We start from the raw sequence: 25,095 nt of genomic DNA on the forward strand, positions 1-25,095 counted from the left end.
GAGAAGGAGGACAGGGTGTTGCGAGGACGCAGGAAAACGTTCAACCTGCTAAGTGTGCGGAGGGTCAGAACAGAACCGTCACTGTCGCTGAGTTGCTCTTCCGGCTCTGCCACTCACTAGCCACACGTCCTTGGGAGAGTAATTCAGCCGCTCTGAGCCTATTTCCTTATTCATAAAATGAGGACAACGCTAAAATCTATCGCCAAGGGTTTCTGTGCATTACACGAGGTAACACGAGGGGCACACTTAACTAGGCGTGTAGTCTGTCCTCCATAAAGGCTTCCTCAGCATTTGGAAGGCCCTTACCACAACGCTTCCCAGGTTTAATTCTCGTTTTGTTTCTTCTTGTCTAGCAAATTACAGTCAACAGTGAGAGATGACCAGGTCGTCAGACGCAATATGCTTCTCATTTGTGCTTTGCTGAAACAGTGGTAACGCATCCATCTATCAGCTGGAAAACTAGTTTAATTAATTGGCTTCCCTGAGCGGTACCTTCTGGAGTAGATCTGGAAATTTCTTAGGACACCAATATCCACGGGTAAGCAATCAGGCACTTTGTCCAAACAGAGCAGATAGCAGTTTCTGCTGTCGGGAGGGGACAGGCAAGCTCTAGTCAGGTGCTAGAGAGTTCCAGGAGCCCCCCAGGTTATCCTTCGAACCTCCCCACATGCCTGCCGATTGTTCACAAACGCCTGGTTTCCTCCACATCGTCCAGGGGATGGAAGCTCTGGTGCGATGATGTATGGCACGAAGAGCTCGGTGTCACGTTCGGCCTTCCCTGCGCCATATCCAGTGGCGGTGACGTTCCTCCCGGCCTGACTTGTAAGACGATTTCCATGATTAATGAGTGGTTAGGACAAGAGAGCCATGACCGGAAGTGGGGAAGCAGAGAGAGAGCGACTGGAGTGGAAACTGCCAAGAGGTGTGTGGCGAGCAGTGGCAGATGTATGGTGACACGCTGCAGGGGACAGCGCTCTCTGACTGTGAGAGGAGAATGAAGGGCCACTTTTCAAAACAGAAACACAAACCCATCAGCCAGTGTTCCCATAGAGCTGCTCCTCTCCCATGAGTCAGAACAAATGTCAGAAGTGAAGATGAGGCTTGCCACAGAATTTCTAAAATAAACAAAGATCCGTTTTTTCCCAGGATCCCATCGTGCACAAGACACAAGGTGTTTCAGGGCTCCCCGGGGAAACGCAACCAACAACTGATAAGATCTCATACTACATTTTATACTATATTGGTTATGTTTGCATTAAGGAGTTGGCTCATGCATTTGTGGGTGCTGGCAAGTCCAGACTCTGTAGGGCAGGCTAGAAACTCATGTGAGACTTGATGTTGCAGTCTCGAGTCTGAATTCTATAGGGTGGGCCAGGAGGGTGGACACTGAGGCAGGATTTCTCCCCTGAAACCTCGGCCCAAGGCAGGATTTCTATGTTATAATCTTTTTTTTTTTCCAGAGAGAGAGAGAGAGAGAAAGAGAGAGAGAGAGAGACCATGCGCAGAGGAAAGGGGCAGAGGGAGAGAGAGAGAATCTCAAGCAGGCCCCATGCTCAGTATGGAGCCTGATGTGGGGCTCGATCCCATGACCCTGGAATCATGACCTGTGCTGAAATCAAAAGTCAGATGCTCAACCGACTGAGCCACCCTGGTGCCCTCTATGTTATAGTCTTAAGATCGAATTTCAGGAAGCCTCAGTTTGTGCTCTTGAGGCCTTCAACTGATTAGATGAGGCCCACCGACATCATTGATGATAATCTCCTTCGCTTAAAGTCAGCTGACCGTAAATGTTACGTATGCCTCTAAACTATCTTCACAGTAATACCTAGACTAGTATTTGACCAACCAACTGGGCACCATAACCTAGTCAAGCTGACACATAAAATTTGACCATCACGCAAAGGGAAAAATTATCAAGAAATGTTTACAAAGCAGCTAACAGAAGGACAGGTTAATGAAGGTGATGGACATGTAGTTCAAGTTCATCAATGAAAGAAAGAAAGAAAGAAAGAAAGAAAGAAAGAAAGAAAGAACCCTTAGCATATATTAGAAGACAACAATAGCTGTGTTTTAGCTAGTGCCTACACTATGCTGTATGCTTACATAAAATACCTCAGTTAATCCTCACAACTCAGTGAGATAGCTACAAAAAAATCCTCTTTTATAGAAGAGGAAATGAAGATCTGAAGCACTGGAGTGCTTCTCCCAATGGCACTCAATCCATAGGTGACAAGCCTTAGCCTAGAACTCTCTTCTGTCTGACCGTGGAACTTTTAGTCACTGCAGACTCCCAGAGTGAGACTGGAAAGATTCACATGTCAGAGTTAAAAATCATAAATTCAGCTCTAAGGGCTATTAGTTCTTCTTTCAAACTTACTATATGCCAGGCACTGTTCAAAGACCTTTACCTACATTAACTCCTTCGATCCTAGCAATAACCTTACGACGGATGCACTGTTACGTCCGTCTTGCAGATAAGGAAGCAGGCCTATGCCTTGCCTATGCAGCAAGGAGCAAGAATATTCGGAGCAAAATCATAAAATAGGAAAATGTTTCTTCTGTTGCCCAAGCACTCATATCTGTCCCTGATGCCCAGTGCTTTTACGAGTAGTGCTACCAGATGGAAAACCTCATCGCGGTCTGTCCTGGATAGCCCTAGCGGCGAGAGAACAAGACTGAACATCTAAAGTCCTCAGCACTAGCCTCTGACTGCACATTATCCTGGGTTCCAGGCACTTTTTCCCCGAGGAGCTGATGGTTAAGACGAAGGACGGGTTGGTAACTATTATAAATAAACAAGATGAAAAACAGTATCAGCAGAGGTTTCTCTCTAGAGACCTCACCAGAAAATATGTGCCGAATACACTTCTGTGGGTTTGAATCCTAACATATCCGTTGGAATAGGGTTTAGCTGTGTGTACAGAAACCAGACCATAGTAATGTAAGCAAGCAGTGACTTTAAACTGATAAGAACAGATACTACACTTGATCTTAGCCAAAAGGCCGAGAAGCGATAGCAAGCAGTGACTTTAAAAATGCAACCAAGTTGGGAAATTCACGGTCCAGGCTGGTACTGCTTTTCCACAAAGGCTCCTTCCAGCTCCGATCTCTGCTTTCCGCCATCTTCAGCCTGTGGCCTTTTCCTTTCTGATATCCAAGATGGTTTCAAAGGCGGCTGTTCCGCCACCAGGTATTACTTCCATGGCTAAGCCTGAGGAACGATACGTGCAAGCGGAGTCTGGCCCTTTTTATCAGATAACTAGCCTCACTGGAAACCCTACTTGGTATATTTCTGATTGTATCACATTGGACAGAACTGTGTCAAATACATAGGAACCAAAGCTCCAAGGCACCTCGGAAAGTTGAACTTTTAGCTGGCCACATTTCTGCTCTGGGTAAAAACGATTCTTTAGTAAGTATGTGAAGGAGAGTATCTCTGGAGTAGGCGAGTAGCAGTGTCGGCCACACCCAGTTTCACTGCCAATAGCTCTGCAACCTTGACCGGGTTAGGTTACGTCTATGAACACAGGCACGAAGTCAGCCAGCTCTGGCTCAACCGTGCCCGGTTTTGTGAACCTAGACAAACTGCTCATCTTGTCACGTATGATAATTTCAGGATAGAGGACCCACCGTCATCCTTATTTTACAGATAAGGAAACTGAGGCTCAGGGGAAGTAGGAAATTTGTTCAGGATCACACTGTTCATCAATAGTGCAGCCACAGCCCAAACCAAGGTGTTTCAAAGTCTTTGTTTGAAAGCACTGCCTGTGTTGTGCCAATCCCAGGTCAAATCACAAAGGAAGGGCACCCGAAGGCATAATGCCTCCTTTTCCCTGTTCACTGTAGCCTTTGCAAAGTAAGGTTGACCAGTTGAACAGGTAAGGCAATGGGATCACACACACACACATGATTTATCAACTGCACGGACACAAGCAGAGTCAGTGGGAGAAGGAATAGGTCCGAAGTATCCCTGAAGGTCCCACACATAGTTATACAACACCTCCTGGTCCTTTTTCTTTTGATTCCACCCAGGTCCCCAGGGCCGTTAGTTCTGCTCTCTGGACAGTCCCACGGTGCTGCTTCCTTGACAAATTAGGCTGGTGCAGGGTCCCCCTTTTGTCATTAGGCTGTAACACTATGGGTTGTGGTTGGACATCCTAGAGCCACCTTGGTTAGGGGTCCTTCCTGAGAGATAACCTCACGCTAGTTGCTTTTCTTCCAAGGGAGCTGCAACCCCAATTATGTTTCTGTGATCGGAACTATGCAAATGACCAGATGTTTGTTTCTCCTCATATCTCATAGATACCAGTTGGGGTTAAATTGACTTATTTTTTCATCGCCATTGTATTTTTGGCTCTGAGTTTTGGTGCAAGTTTGTATTTTCTCAGATTGGTAATTATTTCAAAAGCACTATTTAACCTTGTATGCAATGATATCTTTTATTATCACTTTTTCCTATCCTTGTTCTCTCCAACACAGGCAAGTAAAAGTAAAATGATTCACTCAAGCTCACACAGCTTATTCGTGGCAGAATGGAAACTGGAAACCTTTCCTCATACTCACAGTGTTGTTTTGCACAACGTTTCACTATATTCTTGGTACAAAGTCCAATTTTCCAGTTAGTTTTTTGACCATTCACAAATATCTTTTTCTCATAAAATTTTTTAATGTTTATTTTTGAGAGAGAGAGAGATAGAGTGTGAGCGGGGGAGGGCGGAGAGGGAGAGGGGGGACACAGAATGGGAAGCAGGCTCCAGGCTCTGAGCTGTCGGCACAGAGCCTGACGCGGGGCTCAAACTCAGGAGCCATGAGATCATGACCTCAGCCGAACTCTGAGGCTTAACCGACTGAGCCACCCAGGCACCCGACCCTTCACCAATATCTGAATGTAAGTATCTCTCTCATACCAACACCTCGAAAATTCTGCAGTGTCCTCTGTGTTTTAATGCCACCATATTAAAAAATCAACAAGAAACCTCAAATATATTTAAGATTGCTAACATCACTTGCCTTGGACTGAAATCTTACATAAACAACATACTTCCGGTGTGTTTAGATAATAAGATGCTCAGAGGATGGAGAACTTGACCTTCTTGATTGGGTCTCATGTCTCCAACCTGGTAACTTGTCTCATTAGCATAAGAGGCTGACCAAAGGGTTGTTTTTTTTTTTTTCCCTTGGGCAATAGATCCAAACGACTAGACAAATCACATAAGATTTCACTTTGGCATTAAGATGGGCACCATGGTGACAACTTTTGAATGCAACTGCGCTTGTTCAAAGTCCGCCCGTGTATATGTAATAGAGGGTGAATATTTTTCACTGCTAAGACTCAGTTGTGCTATTACTACACCCTAATTTACCTCTGGAGGGAATATTTTCAGCAATTTATGACTGAATTGAAAATGAAAATAAAATATTTCCTAGTGATGACAAGTGGAATTCAGTCAAATTCAAGTCCAGAAGAAAAATGACACTGCACCACAACCATAAACTCTTAGAGAAGGACAATTTCCAACAATGTGATTTATGCTCATAACATTCTAGAATCCTGTCTTTTCCAACAAACCTTTGCAATCATTTGAGAACGGCAGGCCTGGAATGCACATTATTCTCTAAACATGGCATTGTCCACTTGAATGCCACTGTAAATAAAGGAGCCACCGCAGTGCCTGACACATGGGGTGCCAGAGGGCAAGTTACCTCAAAATTAACTTCTGTCTAATATGATTAGCAGTCGGTAGCTGCGGGTGACTCAATACCTCCGACGCTCCAGGAAGACCTAATTGCTTCTCTTCAAGAATAATATGCAGAGACTGAGCATGAAGTTGGTTTTTGGACTCCTAAGATTTCTGAATCTCTCCCTTCTTTTAAAGGAAAATAATTTAACAAACACAATCTCATTCCAAAAAATTGGCCATATTGGGGGGGGCGGGGAGATAGAATGTTAACTGGAAAAAAAAACATGATATTAAATTGCATATTCTCAGATAGCTAGGATACACATGTAGAAACCAAAGCGTCGAAGGTAATCCAAATGTTAGCCATAGCTCAGCTGTAGGCAGTGAAATTACAGGAAACTGTAATTTTCTCCTTTGCACCTTTTTCGGTTTTCAAATCTCTTTTTAGTTGTAGGATGGACTAGATTTTTAAGCAAAAAAAATTTTTTTTTTTTTAATTTTTTTTTTCAACGTTTATTTTATTTTTGGGACAGAGAGAGACAGAGCATGAACGGGGGAGGGGCAGAGAGAGAGGGAGACACAGAATGGGAAACAGGCTCCAGGCTCTGAGCCATCAGCCCAGAGCCTGACGCGGGGCTCGAACTCCCGGACCGCGAGATCGTGACCTGGCTGAAGTCGGATGCTTAACCGACTGCGCCACCCAGGCGCCCCAAAAAAATTTTTTTAATCATTTAAAAATGATCAATTGGCGACATTTCTCCGTAACTGTTACCTTGTATTTCCAATGGCTGGTTACAGACTGAAGTTCTCATTTCTTTAGCCTAACTAAAAAAGAGAGAAATTTCCTTCTTTATGTTTTCCTGATTTGAAGATGCCATAATGAACTCCTCTGTGAAGTTCTTTCTGCATTTGATGATTCTTTTCTTTTTGAAGTTTTTAAATTTATTTATTTTGAGAGACAGAGAGAGTGCCAGTGGGGGAGGGGCAGAGAGAGAGAGAAGGAATTCGAAGCAGGATCCCTGCTGTCAGCGCACAGCCTGACACAGGGCATAACGTGGGGCTCGATGTGGGGCTACCTCAGTGTATCCCTTAAAGATTGATATTTCAGGCAGCTGCCTGGAGGGTGTGCCCACTTTAATCTGGTTCTGGACTGATAACGTGTTTTCTTTTTTTTTTGTTTAAGTTTATTTGTTTACTTTTGAGAGAGAGAAAGCTGGGGAAGGGCAGAGAGACAGGGAGAAAGAGAATCCCAAGCAGGCCCCACACTGTCAGCGCAGAGCTGGACTCAGCCAGGCACCCTTTATTATATTGTTATTATGTATTTCAGCTTGAACCCAAGAAGCACAAAATCATGACCTGAGCTGAAATCAAGAGTCAAAACGCTTAACCAACTGAACCACCCAGGCGCCCCTGCACTTGATGGTTCTGATGCCAGCCTACTTAATAGAGAACTCCTGAAATGTGTTTATGTATTTTCTCTTAGATTAACTTGACCTCCAGATACTTTCATGATGAGAAATGCATTCAAAAATAATGGAAATGATTCCCTTCACCTTTGCTCTCTCGCTTCTGTTTAGAGTTGCTTTTAGGACCAAAGAAGTACTCCCTGGAGCAAGTCGCAGGAACGAGAAGGCAACATTAAGAAGAGGGCATTGGTCAGTCATCCTGACACATACATGTTATTATATTATGTGACGTTACATGTTATCACATGAGGGTGAATTTATTTGTTTACTATTTATTTATTTACTTTAGTAATCTCTACGCCCAGTGTGGGGCTTGAATTCATGGCCCCAAGATCTAGAGTCGCATGCTCTTGGGTGCCTGGGCGGCTCAGTCGGTTAAGCATCCAGCTCTTGCTTTTGGCTCGCGTCATGGTCCCACACATTTGAGCCCCACACGAGGCTCCGTGCTGGCCGTGCGGAGTCGGCGCGGGATTCTGTCTCTCTGCTCCTCCCCCACTGTGTGCACACACAGGCACGCGTGCTCTCTTCTCGCAAAACAAAGTGAATTTTATAAAACTTAAACCAAAATGAAAAATAAATAAAATTTTAAAAACAGAGGTGCGTGCTCTCCCAACTGAGCCAGCCAGGCACCCCTTATTATATTATTATTATATATCTCCTATGCAGTATGGTCCACAGAATCACCTGGGGTCCATCTGTGACTCAGAAACTCCAGAGATTAGACCCAGGAATATGCAACTATGAACAAGTGTCCCAGGTCATTCTAATACGCACCAAGGTTGACAACTATTATAACAGCAATTCAAGAAATTGTAGCTGTTTGTACCGCTGTAGCACCTTTGGGTGACATCTGCATTCAGGATCACAGACGTAGCTAGCAAGATACAAAGGCTTGCTCTGGAGTCATCACTAACTGCTCTCCCTTTTCTATATTTATGATCATGACTCATTGGGCCAAGTAATACAGAAGGGAGTTTATTCTCATTAGATCAGGGAAGATAAGTAGAGATCATTTTTCTTCCCCATACCCTACTTGGGTGGTTCTTGCTTCATAACGCTCTGATCATGAAGCAGTGTGCTATAATTTTCGTGTATTCGTGCAAGCAATTGCTAAGCACTTAGTATGTGCTTGCTTGGTACTTTGCTAGGCCTAAGAAATATAGCTGTGACTAAGAGGCTGTATGTACCTCTTTCAGTTTCTTATTACTTCAATTCCCACAAACTTAGGAAGCTTAAAACACAACTCTACCACTTTGCGGAACTAAGTCCGAAATGGGTCTCACTGGGTCAAAATCAACGTGTCCACTGGGCTGTGTTCCTTTGGGGTGGCTCTAAGGGAAAACCTGTATCCTTGCCTTTTCCGCCTTCCAAAGGCAGCCTGCCTTTCATGGCTCATGGCCCGCTTTATCCATCTTCAAGGCCAACAAAGTTGCAGCTTTCTGACTCTTCTACTGCTGTCATCCCGCCTCTCTCTGACCACAGCCAGGAAGGATTCTCCAAATTTAAGGACTCAAGTGAGTAGATTGGGCCTATCTGGATAATCCAGGATAATTCCTCTACCTTAAGGTCTGTACCCTTAATCTCATCTGCAAAGTCCCCTTTGCCATATAAGGTAACAGATTCGCGGTTTCCGAGGATTAGGATGTGAGCATCTTTTTGGGGGGCATTATTCTGCCTACCACACTATTCCAAGCAGTTCAGTTCTGGCAGAGAAAAACATAACAATTACAGAACAATGTGCTGCATCCCATAATCATGACATGTGCAAATGCCTGTGGCAGCAAAAAAAGAAGGAGCAACAAATTTGTCTTTGGCTAGGGAGTAGTCTGGGTAGGTTTCCCAAAGAAGGTGATGCTTGAGCTGGATTTTGAAGGGTATTCAGGAGACAGAACATAACATGGAGGGAGACACAGTTAGATTTAAACTCCAGCTCCAGCCCTCGTGAGCTGTATGATCATGGGCAAATTTCTTAACTATTCTGAGCCCAGGGTCCTCAGTTGTGTGTACAGACTAAACAATTTACTTTTCGTAAGTTTACTGTATATTTTAAATAAGTTAAAGGTGGTAAAAGTGCTACGCGAGCTGTAACGTCCAGTAAATGAAATGGGTTGCATTCGTTAACGTGGCTTCTAATAAGGTAGGGTTTCTAGATATCGCAAATAAAAATATAAGGCGATCAATAAAATTTGAGGGTTTTTTTTTTCAAATTTTTTGATGTTTATTTATTTTTGAGACAGAGAGAGACACAGCATGAGCGGGGGAGGGCCAGAGACAGAGGGAGACAGAGAATCCTTAGCAGGCTCCAGGCTCTGAGCTGTCACACAGAGCCCCACCTGGGGCTCAAACTCACGAACTGCGAGATCACGACCTTAGCCAAAGTCTGACCCCTAACTGACTGAGCCACCCAGGCACCTCAATAAAATTTGAGTTTTACATAAACAATGACTTTTTTGGTAAAAGTATGTTCCATGCAATATTTGGGACATATTACACTAAAAAGATATTTGTTGTTTACCCGAAATTCAAATTTAACTAGGCATCCCATATTTTATCCGGCAACTCTTTAAACGGGTTGTAATCACGTTGTGCTACTAAGAGGGCAGTTGCCAGATTCGCTTTGTTCTTGAAAAAATCTAGGAAAGCCTCCTTGTTATGCAAGAGAGAAGTCATTTAAATTGATGCAGTGGGAGAATTCAGAAGGAGCACTGGCTGTAAGAGTCAAAAGGTCACAGGCCCGTGCAATGCCAGCCAGGCAAGGTCTTTGGCTTCTCTGAGCTGGAGAGGGTACGGTGGAGAATGGATCGTGGGCCTTGAAACAAGACAGCCCTGGGTTTCAAACATAGTTTATCCCTTTAGAAACTTTGTGACCTTGGCTAATCTACTTAATTTCCGAGCCTTGATTTCCCCATCTATAAAATTGAGATAATCATCAAATCTACTTCAAGAGCAATTTTGAGGATTAAATGAAGCCATTCAGGTAAAGAGATTTAGCACCGTGTCTGAGCATAACAGTGCATAAAAATATCAATATAACAATAAGTCCTGGAAAGCTTTATATTCTTATGACAGAATCTGGACTGTAATTAACTTTCATTTTATCAACACTAATGTCCTTAATATATCAGTGAGACGTAAAGACCTCATTATTCTTCCGTTACATCAATACTCACTGGGCCAGGCATTTGGCTGGCTCCTGAGGTGAAATAATAGGGAAACAGAGTCCTCACTCTCACAGAGCTCAGGACTTTGATGGGGTGCCAGATAACAGAACAGTTGTGGTGAATACTGGAACTTGGCACCATTTTCACCCCCTTCTCGACTCCTCCCTAGGTGGTAGGGACTAGAAGACTAGAAACTACATTTCCCAAATCCCTTTGCCAGAAGGGTTCAAGGTACAGCTTAGGCTCTGCCCATGTGAACCAGAATTTGGCACATCTGTAAGGCGAAAGAGAAGCAGAAGCCACACTACCCTTTCTCTGGAGCAGCAGGTCAACAGCCGGGCCTTAATAGACTCAAGATTTTGTAGCAGGCCGTAGGCGTGTCCTCAGGAGTAACCTATCTCAGTGCCGCATGGCAGTTGCAGCCACATTCACCAGTTCCTTGCTGTTTCCTGACCTGAGGGAAGGGGTAAGAGGGGTGGGGGGAGGCAAGCAAGAACGTCTGAATTCCTGGGGCGCCCGGGTGGCTCAGTCGGTTGAGCGTCCGACTTCGGCTCAGGTCGTGACCTCACGGTCCGTGGGTTCGAGCCCCGCGTCGGGCTCTGTGCTGCCAGCTCAGAGCCTGGAGCCTGCTTCAAGTTCTGTGTCTCCCTCTCTGTCTGCTCCTCTCCCATTCACGCTCTATCTCTGTCTCTCAAAAGTAAATAAAAGTTTAAAAAAAAAAAAAAAGGAACTGCTGAATTCCTGAAAGCTAGAGCTGGACCCAAATCTAGTGGTGGCCTCCTTGACCTTCTTTCGTCCAGCTCTCCCAGTTGATTCAGAAGCACCTAATTTCCTGTGGTGAATCTCTTCCTTGAAATGCTTGCAGTGGTGTCTTTTCCCTGACCAACCCTGAGTGACATAACAAGCAATTGCAATACCACACCATAAGCACGAGGTGAACTGGGTACATGTAATACGGACACCAAATACAATCTTTAAGGCCCAGGGAGGTTTCCCTGGAAGCAAAATATAGCTTATAAAAGGAACGTTATGCACTCCAGTCTGGCTGAATTCAGAGATGGAGGACAAGAGTGGTGAGAGATAAGGCTAAAGAAAGAGGGGTGGGTAGACAGTGGCGAGACTGCAAAGGGTAAGGGTGAGATTGAAAAGTGGTAAGACTATGGGCCACTGGATGGTGGTAGGACAAGTGGGACTGAAGGACTTTAAGCAGAGGAATGACACGATCAGGTCTGAGAAAAAGCATCGTGCTGTTGCTGTATGGAGAAAGGTCTGTACGATCTAACAACAGAAGCAGGGAACCAGTTAAGAAAGCACCGTGGCAGGGGGTGCCTGGGCAGACCGGTCGGTTGACGATCTGACTTCGGCTCAGGTCATGATCTCACGGTTCGTGGGATCGAGGCCCGAGTCGGGCTCTGCGCTGACGGCTCAGAGTCTGGACCCTGCTTGGGATTCTGGGTCTCCCTCTCTCCCTGCTCCTCCCCACTCATGCTCTGTCTCCATCTCTCTCTCAAAAATGAATAAACATTAAAAATAACAACAACAACCAAGCACTGTGGCAGGATCAGGTAAGCAGACATAATGACCTGGACCACAGACATAGAAACAAAGATGAGTGAAGTAGATAATTTCAAGGTCTAGTTTTTGTCTGGAGTTGACAAGATTTACTGATAGGTTAAATGTAGTTGGTGAGAGACATAAAGGATTCTAGCCTAATACCAGTTTCTCGCTTTAAGAACCAGATAGGGGTGTCATATACTGTAAGGGGCAAGTTTGAGGAAGTCCTCAGTTTAGGACGGAAAAACCAGACTTGAGTATTGAACATGATAAAGCAGAAGTGCTTTTGAAGCATCCAACTGAAGACAGCAAACCAGCAGTTGGAGATAAAGGCCTAGAATTCTAAGAGAGCCATCAAAGAAGGTGGGCATCTAAATTCAGGAGTCATCAGGACTTAGATGGCAAGTGAAATGCACTGCATATATGAGATAGCCTAGAGAAGGTGTGCAAACTGAGGATCAAATGACAGCTCAGTACAGATGTCTGAGGAACTTCAAATTTAGGGGTTTCAAAAAGAATATGATAAACTGAGTTTAAAGCTATAGAGACACCAAGTATAACAAAGTCTAAAAGAAATCCACTGGATTTATCAGCACGCTGGTCATCGGTGATCTTCATACTGACTCTTGGCAAAGTTACAGAAGGAGAAGACAGACTGCAGTAAGCTGAAGAATATGGAGGAAGGGAGGGAACAGAGTCACCGAGGGCAGAAAACCCTGAAGAATTCTAGCTGGGAAGAATCATAGAAAGAGGACTACAGCTGGCGGGGGGCAGGGAGTGAAAGGGATCTTTTGCAGTTCTGATTTTAAATGCTAATGAGGGCAGCCAGGAGTGAGGTTGAAGATACAGAAGAGAGAGGGATGACTGAATAAATCAATATACCAAGAAGTGAAGAGGAAGTGGGATCTAAAATAGCGACCCAAGATTGGCCTCACACCAGATAAGGGCATGCATGGGGCACCTGGGTGGCTCAGTCGGTTAAGGGTCACGATCTCACGTCGCAGGTCACGATCTCGAAGTTTGTGGGATCGAGTCCCACGGTGAGCTCTGCGCTGACAGTGCAGAGCCTGCTTGGGATTCTCTCTCTCTTTCTCTGCCCCTCCCCTGCTTTCTCCCTCTCTCTCAAAATAAATAAATAAACTTAAAAAATAAAAGGATGCATGCAATTGTAGATGTCTCTGGACGAGGTGACAGACTACTGAAGAAGTTACTACGAGTGGCTTCTGTTTTTATTGCGAAGTAGCAGGCCACTGTATCCATTGAGAGTAAGGAGAGAGGCAGCAGAGTTTTGAGGAGAGTGAAGGTGGAATTAGCAACACTTTAGAATTTGTCTAAAGGGATAAATAAGTAGGAAAATAAAAGGACTGATGGGAAATGCTGAAGGCCCCACATGGGTAGCATGTAACAGTCCAGAAGCCAAATCCCAGAGATTCCTCTTATTCCCATGTGACTGCTAGCATGCTGGCTGATTAGTAGAAGTAGCAGTTTCTTTATCTGTAAAACTTTTAACAAAATCCATTTCACAGGGCTGCCACAAATATGACATTTAGATCGATAAATGATGTAATGGATATCTGTGCTTGTACCCTCCCAACATCCCCCTTTTTCCTTCTTATAACGCAAAGAACCCTTCTTTCCTGTTGGGGGTGCATTTCATGAAGTCGGAGAGGAACTTCACCTTTCTACCTGCGAACATGTGGCCCGGGCCTGGCCAATAAGAACTTGACCTCCCTAACCGCAGTGATTGGCTAAGGTGTCTATGTCTATGCTTATCTATAATCCAAGCAGAGCCAACTATTTGTTTTGAGATTCCTGTTCATAAGGCACTCTGTGGAGGTATACGTGTGATATTTCTGGTGGCCATCCTTGCCACCATATTTCCCAATAAAAGGGCCCGACTTCCCCGGTACTGAAAGTAACAGAGTAGAGAACTTCCCTGTGAAGTGGAGAAAGACACAAATCTATTTCTTTCATCTGAACATGTAAGTGAAGCCACGCCTATAGAAAAGATCAACTTGTGGGCTTCTCAACCCCATGAGCCAGGAAATTCTTTTTTTTTAATTTACTCTAATTACGGTTAGTTTTTTGTCACAAACCAAAGAACCCCAACTACACATAAAGTGCTTAGAAGTTGTGTCTGGCACATGGGCTGGATGAACAATAGGTATTATAATTTCTGTAGGAGTAATGGTAGTATCAGTATAAAAAGCACAAAATGTTGTTCTGTTTAAATCATATTGCCGCAGAGAAAAGAGACAAAGATGCTAGAAGCTTACTTGGGATAGTGGGACAGTGCAAAAAAGGCACAGAGAATGAGCTGAAGATGTCTCCATGCTGTTCTAGCCAGATTTCAGTGACACAAGAAGATGTGAATTGTCTTGCTAGTGGGAAGGATACAATGATACACGATTTATGGAGAAAGAACCCCCTTTCAGGCTATAGTGATCCTTAAGGAACCAATATAACAGACACACTAACAAATTAAAGAAAGAATGTAGTCATTTGAGATGATCAGACAAATGTCAAGGTTAAAAAGGATAAGTCAGACAAAGTCCTATGAGTAAACATAAAACTCAAGCCATCCTGGTAAAGGTTGATTGGCACAATACGAATTATCCTAGAGGGAGACTAAATACAGTAGTAAAATGCAGCAGCAGGAGTGCAAGCGCTCTGAATAGAAAGGAAACAGGTCCATCTGGAAGACAGTATCAAAGAGCAATGCCTGATGGAGCAGTGGGTCTATGTGTGCTCACTTTTTACCCACATTGGTCTTGGCAGGACCCAGGTGCAAGCTGCGTCACACAATAAAAGTCTGATGGTCGTCCGAAGTTCACGCAAAACATTCTAGAGATCACACTGTTAGCTCCCTTCTGTCGGATGGTTGTCATTACAGTGATGTTTATATAGCAACAGTATAATGGAAACAAATAAAATTGGACAAATAGAAGCAAGAAATATGGCAGTTAGTAAGAACAATGTGTGGTACAGGTAAGCGTTTAACGAATGTTTGCTATTATTATGATCGTATGTGTGAAGTGAAAGTTGCCATGTTGTTTTTCAATGTGAGCCTTAGGGAATATAGTGATTGACATGGGTTTTGGAAAAAAAGGAGTACAGAGAAAAATAGGTATTTTCCAAATGTCCAAAGAAAAAAAGTCCAAAGAAACATGGTCCATACGCGAAAAGCCTGAGTAACAAAATGAAGAGAAGTATACAATCACAATGTCTAAAATCATATCATTCAAGTGGCAGTAATCAATGATGGTCCAATGGATGGTTTACGTCAGGTATCTTTAGCAGTTGTCCCTTAATCTTTTCTCCAAAGTCACCCCAAATTCATAACAACCACAGCTACAACAGTAAACACAATTACTGACTTGATTTCATCTAATTTCACGTGAAGTGTCAACAAATATCTTTAGAAAGCTTTGACTTTTACTGATCTGTAAATAATTAAAAACTGTGTCTTAGTATGTAGATATGACTTCATGGTAAGTCTTCTTACCCGGATGCTACCTTTGGGGCTTAGAATCTACCTCCACTGAAATTTGGGAACAATGAAATTACATCAAATTACATTAAATTACATTAAATTCAAAAACCCTCATATTTAGGTAAAATACAGAATTCAACACTGTATCCTTAAAAGAAAAAAAAAAAGCCACCTAACCCCCAAGAAGACATTTTTGAAATTAAGGACTAGGCAAAAAGTTACCAGCAAATGAAAGATAAAAAGAGTAAGGATAACAATGTTCATTGAAAACTAAGTAAATTTCAAGTCAAAAGAGAACTAAGATGAAGAGGGTCATTTTTACCAATAAAAGAGAGGAACTCGCCTTTAAATATAGCTTTCATTCATCCCATAGGCCTTGATAGGAAGGCTGAATGTACAATTAGTCTGTTGACACAAGAATTATTTAGGTGGGTGTCCTTACACATTGCCAAGTATTTTTGATATTGTTTAAATTTTTATCAATTCTTGTTTGATTGTTACTGCAGCCAGAAAACGTCTTTGTCCATATTCTGCATTTTTGAAATTACCAAATACCTTCCAAACAGATTAATCCAAGTAACCTCACACAGCTGCTTACATATTCCCTGTTTACTATGTAAGGTTACTTGTATTATCTGTACACAGTTTGATACATCTCCATTCCCTCAATCCTATTAGATACATAATTCAGATTTTCTATGGCTTTGACTATTTCATCAGTCAACAACTGAGAAAGGCATATTAAAGTTTCCCCCAAACTGGCAGATTTTCCTTTTGTTTCTAAGAGTCTCTTCATTGTTTGATTTCCGGCTGTGGTGTGGTTTGTTTGTTTCTTGTGACCGCGTAATTCTTAGATGTTATTTCTTCCTGGCACAAAGAACACGAGGTCTGGAAAAGTACTGAGAGGGGAGATGGGCCGTGATCCATGCAGGCAGAGATCACCAGGAAGATCTGGAAAGAAGGACAGCATGCAGCTGTCCAGGAAAATTTCTTTAAGGCACCTGCCAGCCACCGTTGCTAGAGAAGCTGCATGTCTGCAAAGAGCACACTTCGTGCGTTCTGGCTGCAGGTAGAAGGATGGGGTAGAAAGGACTGCTGAACATGATTAAGGGGCCCTATGACACAGGAAATAGAGTTCCAGGGGGTGTGGGTATCATCATGTCTTTTCATTTACTTTAAAATACTTCACCATAAACAGTGACATCCGTGTTTGTTTTTTAAGTTACTCTTTGGGCGCAGTCGGTAACCCTAATTAAAAATTCATACCCCAGATATTTGCCAGCTGATGGTCTAATCGGAAAGTCCATGCTCCACAGGTGACTGCTACAGCGCTTCTGGTATCTTTATCTACGAGCAGCACCAGAGGCTTGGCTAATTAGCATAACAGAAATTAGAAATGGGCTCTCAGTACTGAAATTCCCTGTATTTAGCATTTGTGGATTGGATACGCTATTTTACAGACAAGGTGTACCTACACAAGAGAAGAATTTCAGAATTGAATGGGGTCTATGCCTTCTCCAGCAGTGACTCATGACTCACTCTGGTCCTGACGCCGGGTCCCTACCAGGGTTCCAGGCAACAGGTTATTCTATCTTCTGGGAACCAGTAACACCATCTCCTCTTCTATCCCTCCAGCCCAGGAGGTTAAAGATATTTTCAAAGGAAGGAAGGAAGGAAGGAAGGAAAGGAAGGAAAGGAAGGAAAGGAAGGAAAGGAAAGAAGAGAAAGAAAGAAAGAAAGAAAGAAAGAAAGAAAGAAAGAATAAAATAAAATAGAATAGAATAAAATAAAATAAAATAAAATAAAATAAAATAAAATAAAATAAAATAAAATAAAATAATGAAAAAGATATTTTCCTTTTACTAATTCTTGGATTGCTGCACTATCCTGTTTGGCATCTCAGCTATTCTATCAACCATGTAACTGAATTCCTGCACTAAAAATGCCTCAGTTGTAAACAATTACAATGGGTCCTAATTAGACCATTCCTCTGCAAGAAAGTGGCATCTGCTTCCAGTGAACTCTTCCGGCAAGGCGTGGCCAGAGCATATGAAAGTGCAGGTAAGTGAGACTTCGCTAAGCTCACAAAACAGATTGTATGAACTGAAGCGCGCTTGCTTGCTAACAGATGTTTAACAAACATCGACGTATTGGCAGAATTTGGTCCAAAATAAACTTCCATTGTAATCTGGACGTGAGGCGTTGAGGTGGTAGCTAAGCTTCACTTACGTTTAAATATAGCTGCCTATTGTTACTTACCAGAAAGAACCTAAGGGTTGTACATGAGCAAACAGGCTTGAATCAGTCTGAAAAAGGTACGGTGACAAGTTACAAAGACACTGACCTGGGACTCTGAATTTCTGCAGACCAGGAACAGATCCCGGGGTAAGAAGAAGTGAGGTGGCTCACTTTGTGTGTATCATGCTCAGTTGCAGGTGCATGGACTGAGAAGAACACAGACCGAGTGGATTTACCGAAAACAGAATATCCAGACGATGGAGGGCCTTTGAAATCCTGTTGTATGCAAGGCTTCCTACCTACTCTATGGGGCCAGTGTGAAATAAAAGAGCAAAAATTACGAACTTCAAGGTGGGGACAGCAGAACATTAAGTCATGTACGAGGTCTTTCTCAATGTGGATCCCTACGCGCCTGGCTCACGCTACATGCCTATGAAGTCAGCCACGTTGTAGGAGGAGCAAGAACTTGCCAGATGGTGGTGATGGGGGAAGGGTACAGGAAGTATATCAGATCGATTTTCAGCTATTTTGGAGATGAAACTAACGCTGTTTTATGTGGCAAAGAGCTGAAGTTGTGGTAAAGCACATCCTGTGCTAACATAAGAAAACAACATTCTTCAAATTCAAACTAAAGCCCATCAACGATGGATTACTTGTGAGAACACCAGGAACTCTACCATGTGTTCTTAGCACTGGCTTTGCATAACGAATACCACAAAAGATCTGTTTAAAAGAAAATACATTATCGCGGTGCCTGGATGGCTCAGTTGGTTAAGTGTTTGACTCTTGATTTCAGCTCAGGTCATTATCTCACGGTTCGTGGGTTCTAGCCCCAAGTTGGACTCTATGATGACAGTGTAGAGCCTGCTTGGGATTCTCTCTCTCCCTGTCTCTCTGCCCCTCCTTGGTTCTCTCTCTCTCTCTCTCTCAAAAGTAAATAAATAAACTTAAAAAAAAAAAAAGAAAAGAAAACACATTATCGGTCCAGAACCAGATTAAAATGGGCAAGCCCGCCAGGCAGCTGCCTGAAATACCAATCTATAAGGGATACACTTAGGTATTAGGACATCACAGAGAATGTGAGCATATAGAGTTTTGCTTCCCGAAACTCTGAGACTACTCTGGTTGGAAAAAACACTTTGGCATTCCTCTTGTAATAGGTGGGTGGGTGAATTTGCAACAGACATCTTCAAATATCAATAGATGGCCACTCAAGCTTTCTATGGAGCAGAGGTCCAAATAGCTGCAGAACTTCCATTTACGATACATAATGTGGGATGATGACAGTCTTTCCTGGGATAATAGTCATCAGACATTCTTTACCCTTCCTCATGCTCCACTAACTAAATTCTGAAAATATACAATATCAGTTTTCAGTGGTAAAAAATCTATTAGCTCACAAAGGGGCCCGCCTGTCTCTCTTTGGCTTTACCTAGGCTCCACCTTAAAAGATTGCTTCAGTGGGTCTGCAAAACTTGATAGGAACATACAAATTTTTAATGCTTATTTATTTTGAGGGTAAGAGCAGAGAGAGGGAGGGAGGGAGGGAGGGAGGGAGGGAGAGAGAGAGAGAATCCAAAGCAGGCTCTGCACTGTCAGCGCAGAGCCTGACGCAAGGCTGGAACTCAGGAACCACGAGATCATGACCTGAGCCAAAATCGAGAGTTGGACACTTAACCAACTGAGCCACCCAGGCACCCCCTTTTCTTGAAATTTTAAAAATGTTTATTTATTTAGAGAGAGAGTGAGCAGGGGAGGGGCAGAGAGAGAGGGGGACAGAGGATCCGCAGAGGGCTCTGCAGTGACAGCATCAAGCCCCAGGCAGGGCTCGAACTCACGCACCCGTGAGATCATGACCTGAGCCAAAGTCAGATGCTTATTAACCAACTGAGATACCCAGACACTCCAGGAGTATATGATTTTAACAGGCTCGCCAAGGTTTATGATGGACAGCAGTATTGGAAATCATTACTATGGGTATTCATGCAGACTCTGGAGCCCCACTTCTTCTGGAACTTGGTATGACGGCTCTTACCTGGTAGTTGGAGTAGAGAAGGGTTTAACAATTCCTTCCAAATTGAATGCTCATTGATTTCACTAATTCACTATCAGTTAATTGAAAGAAAACACATGCTTCTGGTAGATTGCTGCTATTTCCCAGATGTGTTGTGTGCATTTCTACCTCTGTGCTTTTTATCTGCCACTTCACCTTTCACTTTCCACCCCCATTCCTTTTCCTTGCACCCTCTATCAGGGCCAACAGCCACTTCCCCCTTGCCTTCCAAACCACCCCAGTTGTCACTGACTTCTGCCAAGGGATATATGTGGTCTTTATTATCTACAAAATGTGTAGAAACCTTAGCCTACATCAGCTCATACTATTACACCTTTATTTAGATCCATGGTTCATTATACCAACTTTTTGGTGACCGTCTTTGGGACAAGTGATGCTTTTGACATTGCCCCGGTCGGGTAAGTGCTTGATAAACGTAAAGCTTTTTGTTGCTTATGTAGAGGTTGTTAGATCAGCGTCATTTGCCATACTGATGGCCCAGAGCCTGGAGCCTGCTTCAGATTCTGTGTCTCCCTTTCTCTCTGCCCCTCCCCTGCTCATGCTCTACCTCTCTCTCTCAGAAATAAATAAACATTAAAAAAATTTTTTAAAAAAGAAAAGTGAATCTATACAATGCCATGGAGAATTAAAGAAAATACGTGGACTCCTCATTTTCAGTTTTGTTCTTTTATGTGTTTGTGTTTGTAAATAATTGCTCTTGAATCTTAAAACTATGGAAAAGTGAAAGTTTCATGGGATGAAAAGCAGCAATTTCTACATAGATGTCATGGTTATGGGCTATTCATTGGTGAGCTATTGGATCTAAAAACATCAAGAACCGAAATGCAAAGAGGTACTAGAAGGCTAAAGTAAGGACTGGGAGCACTATTAAATATCATGGATAAAGTTGAGGAAATAATTTAATAATCATAGAACAACAGTTTTGGAAGGGAGCTTAAAGGTCCTACTAGAAGAGAATATACCACAGGATGCTATATTTATCAGAATCTCTCTCTCTCTCTCTCTCTCTCTCTCTCTCTCTGAGAGCAGATGTTTTTTCTACAAACGTTTCTAGAGCAACAGCTGTGTACCAGTCACTTGCTAAAGGCTAGGAACATCATAGACCCTCCCCTCAAAAATTTCATCTTTTTGTCAAAAAAGCATAAAGAAAAAAAGACTGTAAATGGATTATACTCTAATGGAACTGGCTATAATGGGTTTGGGGGAAGTAGATATATGACTGACTGGCTGTCTGGGGGTGTGGGAAATGCTGCACGGAGGGTGCAGGGAACAGGGAAGCAAGCTTAAATGACAGAATCCCTAAAGAACATGCTAGAATAAGGAAATAGCAAGATGTTTGGTACAACTGGAGCAGAGTAACGGGGATGGGGGGGGGCAGAAAGAATGGTTCACATAAAAACTGGAGCCAGGTCTTAGGTGGAATTGCATTGGAGGCTCCAGTGTTTCAATGGCAGCTCACGCAGGATTATAAACAGGAGAAGAATATGATGGGATTTGTATTTTACAAAGGACATTCTGTCAGAAGCCTTTGTATTAATCAGCTTACTAAAGGAAAAACATCACCCTCACCGTGATTTTTTCTAAAGTTGAAAATTTTTTTCCTAATCATTCCGAACAAGGAGATTACCCTCAATAATGTGGGCGTATCTCATCTCATCAGTTGAAGGTATTAAGAACAAAAACTGAGGTTTCCCAGAGAAGAAATTCTGCCTCAAGACTGCAGCATCAAGCCCTACCCGAGTTTCCAGCCCATTGCCTGCCATTATGGATTTTAAAACTGCCAGGCGGTACCACCACGTGAACCAATTCCTCAACATAAAACCACAGATGCACGCATGCACGCACGCACACACACACGACTAGGAGGGCACGGAGAAACTGAAGAAAGAGGCAGGCCGCTCCAGGTTGTAAGTGGCAGATTTAATAAGCAAAGGGAACTTCCAGATGAGGTTCTGCATGGGTGGCAGCAAGATGAATAGATCCCCCCACCTGCCCACCAAATCTTCACAGTTTATATAGAGAAAGGCCTTAACTGGGTTCAGTCAAGTATACCGTGCAGATGTTCTCAACACCACATCACTATGTCAAGGCCATGTCCTTGAAGCAGCTCTGGGAGCTGGAAAAGCAAGCAAAACCTATGTTCCAAGGAGAGGGGAAGGGCGAAGAGCCTCTGATCACCAGGGTCCACTCACAGTGACGTCTTCACGATGACCTTTCCCAACATTGACATGTTCTGGTTAGCAAACCGTTTTCCCGTTATACAAGTTTGGAACTTTTTCTCGAATCACTTTAGTTTTAGTATGATCAAAACCCAAACTGACCTGTTAGTACTTAATCCTCTTTTCTCTTATTCTATTAGAATTGGAGGGGTGCCTGGGTGGCTCCGTCGGTTAAGCTCGGACTCTTGATTTTGGCTCAGGTCGTGACCTCATGGTTCATGGGATCGAGCCCCGTGTGAGGCTCTGCTCTGGCAGCGTGGAGCCTGCTTGGGATTCTCTCTCTCCCTCTCTCCCTCTCTCTCTGACCCTCCCCCACTCATGCTCTTTCTCTCTGAAAAATAAATAAATAAATATCATGAAAGAAGTGGTAAGAGTGGACAGTGTTGTCTTGTTAGGGGAAAAGTTCTCAGATTTTCCCCATCAAGTATGGTGTTCGCTGTGGGTTTTTTGTATATGGCCTTTACTATTATGTTGAGGTATATTCCATCTAAACCTACTTTGTGGAGGGTTTTTATCATGAAGGGATGTTGTACTTTGTCAAACAATTGTTCTGCATCTGTTGAAATGATCATCTGGTTTTTATCCTTTGTCTTGTTAATGTATCACATTGACCTGTTTGCAAATACTGAACTATCCCTGCACCCCAGAATGAATCTGGCTTGATTGTGGGGAATGATTTTTTTTTTTTTAATGTATTGTTGGACTCAGTTTGCCAATATTTTGTTGGGGATTTTTGCATTTTTGTTCATCAGAGTTACTGGCCTGCGGTTCTCTTTTTTTGTAGTGTCTTTATCTGGTTTTGGTATCAGGGTGATGCCGGCTTCAGAAAATATTTGGTAGCTTTCCTTCCTCTTCTATTTTCGGGATAGTTTAAGAATAGGTATTGACTCGGGGCACCTGGGTGGCTCAGTCAGTTGAGTGTCCAACTCTTGGTTTCAGCTCAGGTCATGATCTCATGTTTTGCAGGTTCAAGCCCCATATCAGGCCTTAAGCTGACAGCACAGAGCCTGCTTGGGTTTCTCTCTCCCTCTCTCTCTGCCCCTCCCCCACTTGTGCTGTCTCTGTCTCTCTCAAAATAAGTAAATAAATTTTTAAAAAATAAAAAAAAAAAGAATAGGTATTGACTCTTCTCTAAATGTTTGGTAAATTCCCCTATGATGCCATCTGGTCCTGGACTTTTGTTTGTTGGGAGTTTTTTGATTACTGATTCAAATTCATTGCTGTAATCAGTCTGTTCAAATTTTCTATATCTTCCTGAGTCAGTTTTGGAGGTTGTATGTTTTTAGGAATTTACCCATTTCTTCTAGGTTGTCTAATCATCCCTCTCTCATTACTGACGTGTTGTTATTATAAGGAGCATTTTCCTTGATTTACCAATCACCATAGGCTACAATGTGATACAGTAACAATTCAAAATCTTCTTGGCTTAACAGAAAATTAAAAATATATATATAGATCTTGGGGTGCCTGGGTGGCTCAGTTGTTTAAGCGTCCAACTTCAGCTCAGGTCATGATCTCACGGTTCATGAGTTCAAGCCCCGCACTGGGCTCCATGCTGACAACTCAGAGCCTGGAGCCTGCTTTGGATTCTGTGCCTCTCTCTCTGCCCCTCCCCCACTTGTGCTCTGTTTCTCTCTCTCTCAAAAATAAACATTAAAAAAGATTTAAAAATATATCTATATTCTGTTCTTGCTGTCTGACCATTACAGGTTGGCAGGGGGTTCTCTTCATTGTAGTCATTCATGGAACCAGCCTGATAGAGCATTCGGCACCTCAAGAGTTACCAAATACCTTGCCAGAGGGAAAACAGGTTGGAGGGTCTGGCCCCAGCAATTAAATCCCTTAGCAACAGAGGCACATTTCCACCCAACCACATGGGGGCCAGGAAGTACAATCCCACCACGTACACCAAAGACAGAAAACTGGTGAATGGTACTAAGGCCGACCTTACATTGTAAAATAGTCTTCTTCCCTCCAATCATCTCACCCAGGGTGGGCAGAGAATTCAGAGACCCCGAAGTAAAAGCACGACGGTAGTTGTGTTTCACTGATGGTTGATCAGGTAAAGGTATTTACCTGAAAATCTGGTTTCTGTTCTGGATCATGCTTCTTCTTTTGAACCTTCTGTACAACATGAAACAATCGACCCACCCGCATTCCACAACACATGATTCTAAAGTTCCGGGACTATTTCTGGTTTGAGACAGTTTATCCTCATAAACGGGCAGCTCACTATCTGTATTTGTGGCACTGGATGCCCTAAGTATTAGATCACTGGTTTGATTTGTTGCCCAATTTGGGTTGTTCTTTCTTTTTTTCAAAGCCCATTTCTATGGTCTTAAAAAATAATGTCTTTTATAGTGTCGAAGTACCAGACTAACTATTCTAATGTATAACAGGGCTGATGTGGAGCCCTTGCCCTGGAGTGGTGATTTCTCAGGATGGAATAGACATGGCTGTAGTGACCTGTAGTACTGAAGCTCCTAGGACGACTTACTTGTACATTTTGCGCATTTAGCTTGTGAGTCTGTTTAACTGTGACTACCAGCGAATGCCTATCCATCTAGGCTGTTACTTGGCTCCGGGATCTGGGTTGAGATTGCCCATGGCATTAAGCAGAATTGTGGACCGTGTAGTCTACTTTTCCAGTGGCATCCTTATCCACAGAGAAGCAGCACAGGGTAACCGACGGCATTTCTGTTGCACTTTGACAGCAGCTGGAGACAGAGTAAGCCCTGGACGTGGACGTACACAGACTTTCTTCAAGCTTGGTGCCTACTCAGTGTCAGAACACAGTTCAACTGTTTCTCTATCCCAGTGCATCTCAAACTTTAATGTGTATATAAATATCCCGGGGATCTGGTTACAATACAGATTCTGACTCATTGAGTCTGGGGTGGGACCTAATAGTCTGCATTATTAATAAGCCCCCAGGTGATTCTGGTGCTATCGATCCATGGACCACATTTAGGGTTGCCAAAGTCTCACCCTTCCCCACTATCTCCTATTTTACAATGCTATGCCTGAACTCCACATAGGTTTCCAGATTTCCCAAGCAGATCAGGCTTTATAAGGGGTTCATTTCTCAACAAGTTGCCTTCTGAATAAAGGCTGTATGATGCCTAGTAGCCACCTTTAAATGTCTCATAAATGGCCACTTAAAAAAAAAAAAAAGAGTTCCTTTTATCGAACACCTACTTTGTGCCAGT

The 25,095-nt window shown here is 43.1% G+C and overlaps 1 non-coding gene and 1 pseudogene across 1 annotated transcript; one reads left to right on the forward strand and one right to left on the reverse strand.

The window, feature by feature from the left end:
• Positions 1-2,900: 2,900 nt before the first annotated feature.
• Positions 2,901-3,015, reverse strand: LOC124514098 (uncharacterized; annotated as a pseudogene).
• Positions 3,016-10,822: 7,807 nt separating this feature from the next.
• On the forward strand, positions 10,823-10,907 carry TRNAR-UCG (transfer RNA arginine (anticodon UCG)). The gene has a single exon. It is a non-coding gene; the product is annotated as a tRNA-Arg (tRNA).
• Positions 10,908-25,095: the final 14,188 nt, after the last annotated feature.

The sequence above is a fragment of the Lynx rufus genome, unplaced genomic scaffold (assembly GCF_022079265.1).
Source record: "Lynx rufus isolate CCGP_SWC_20201006 ecotype Redwood Valley unplaced genomic scaffold, mLynRuf1.p SCAF_19, whole genome shotgun sequence".
NCBI lineage: Eukaryota > Metazoa > Chordata > Mammalia > Carnivora > Felidae > Lynx > Lynx rufus.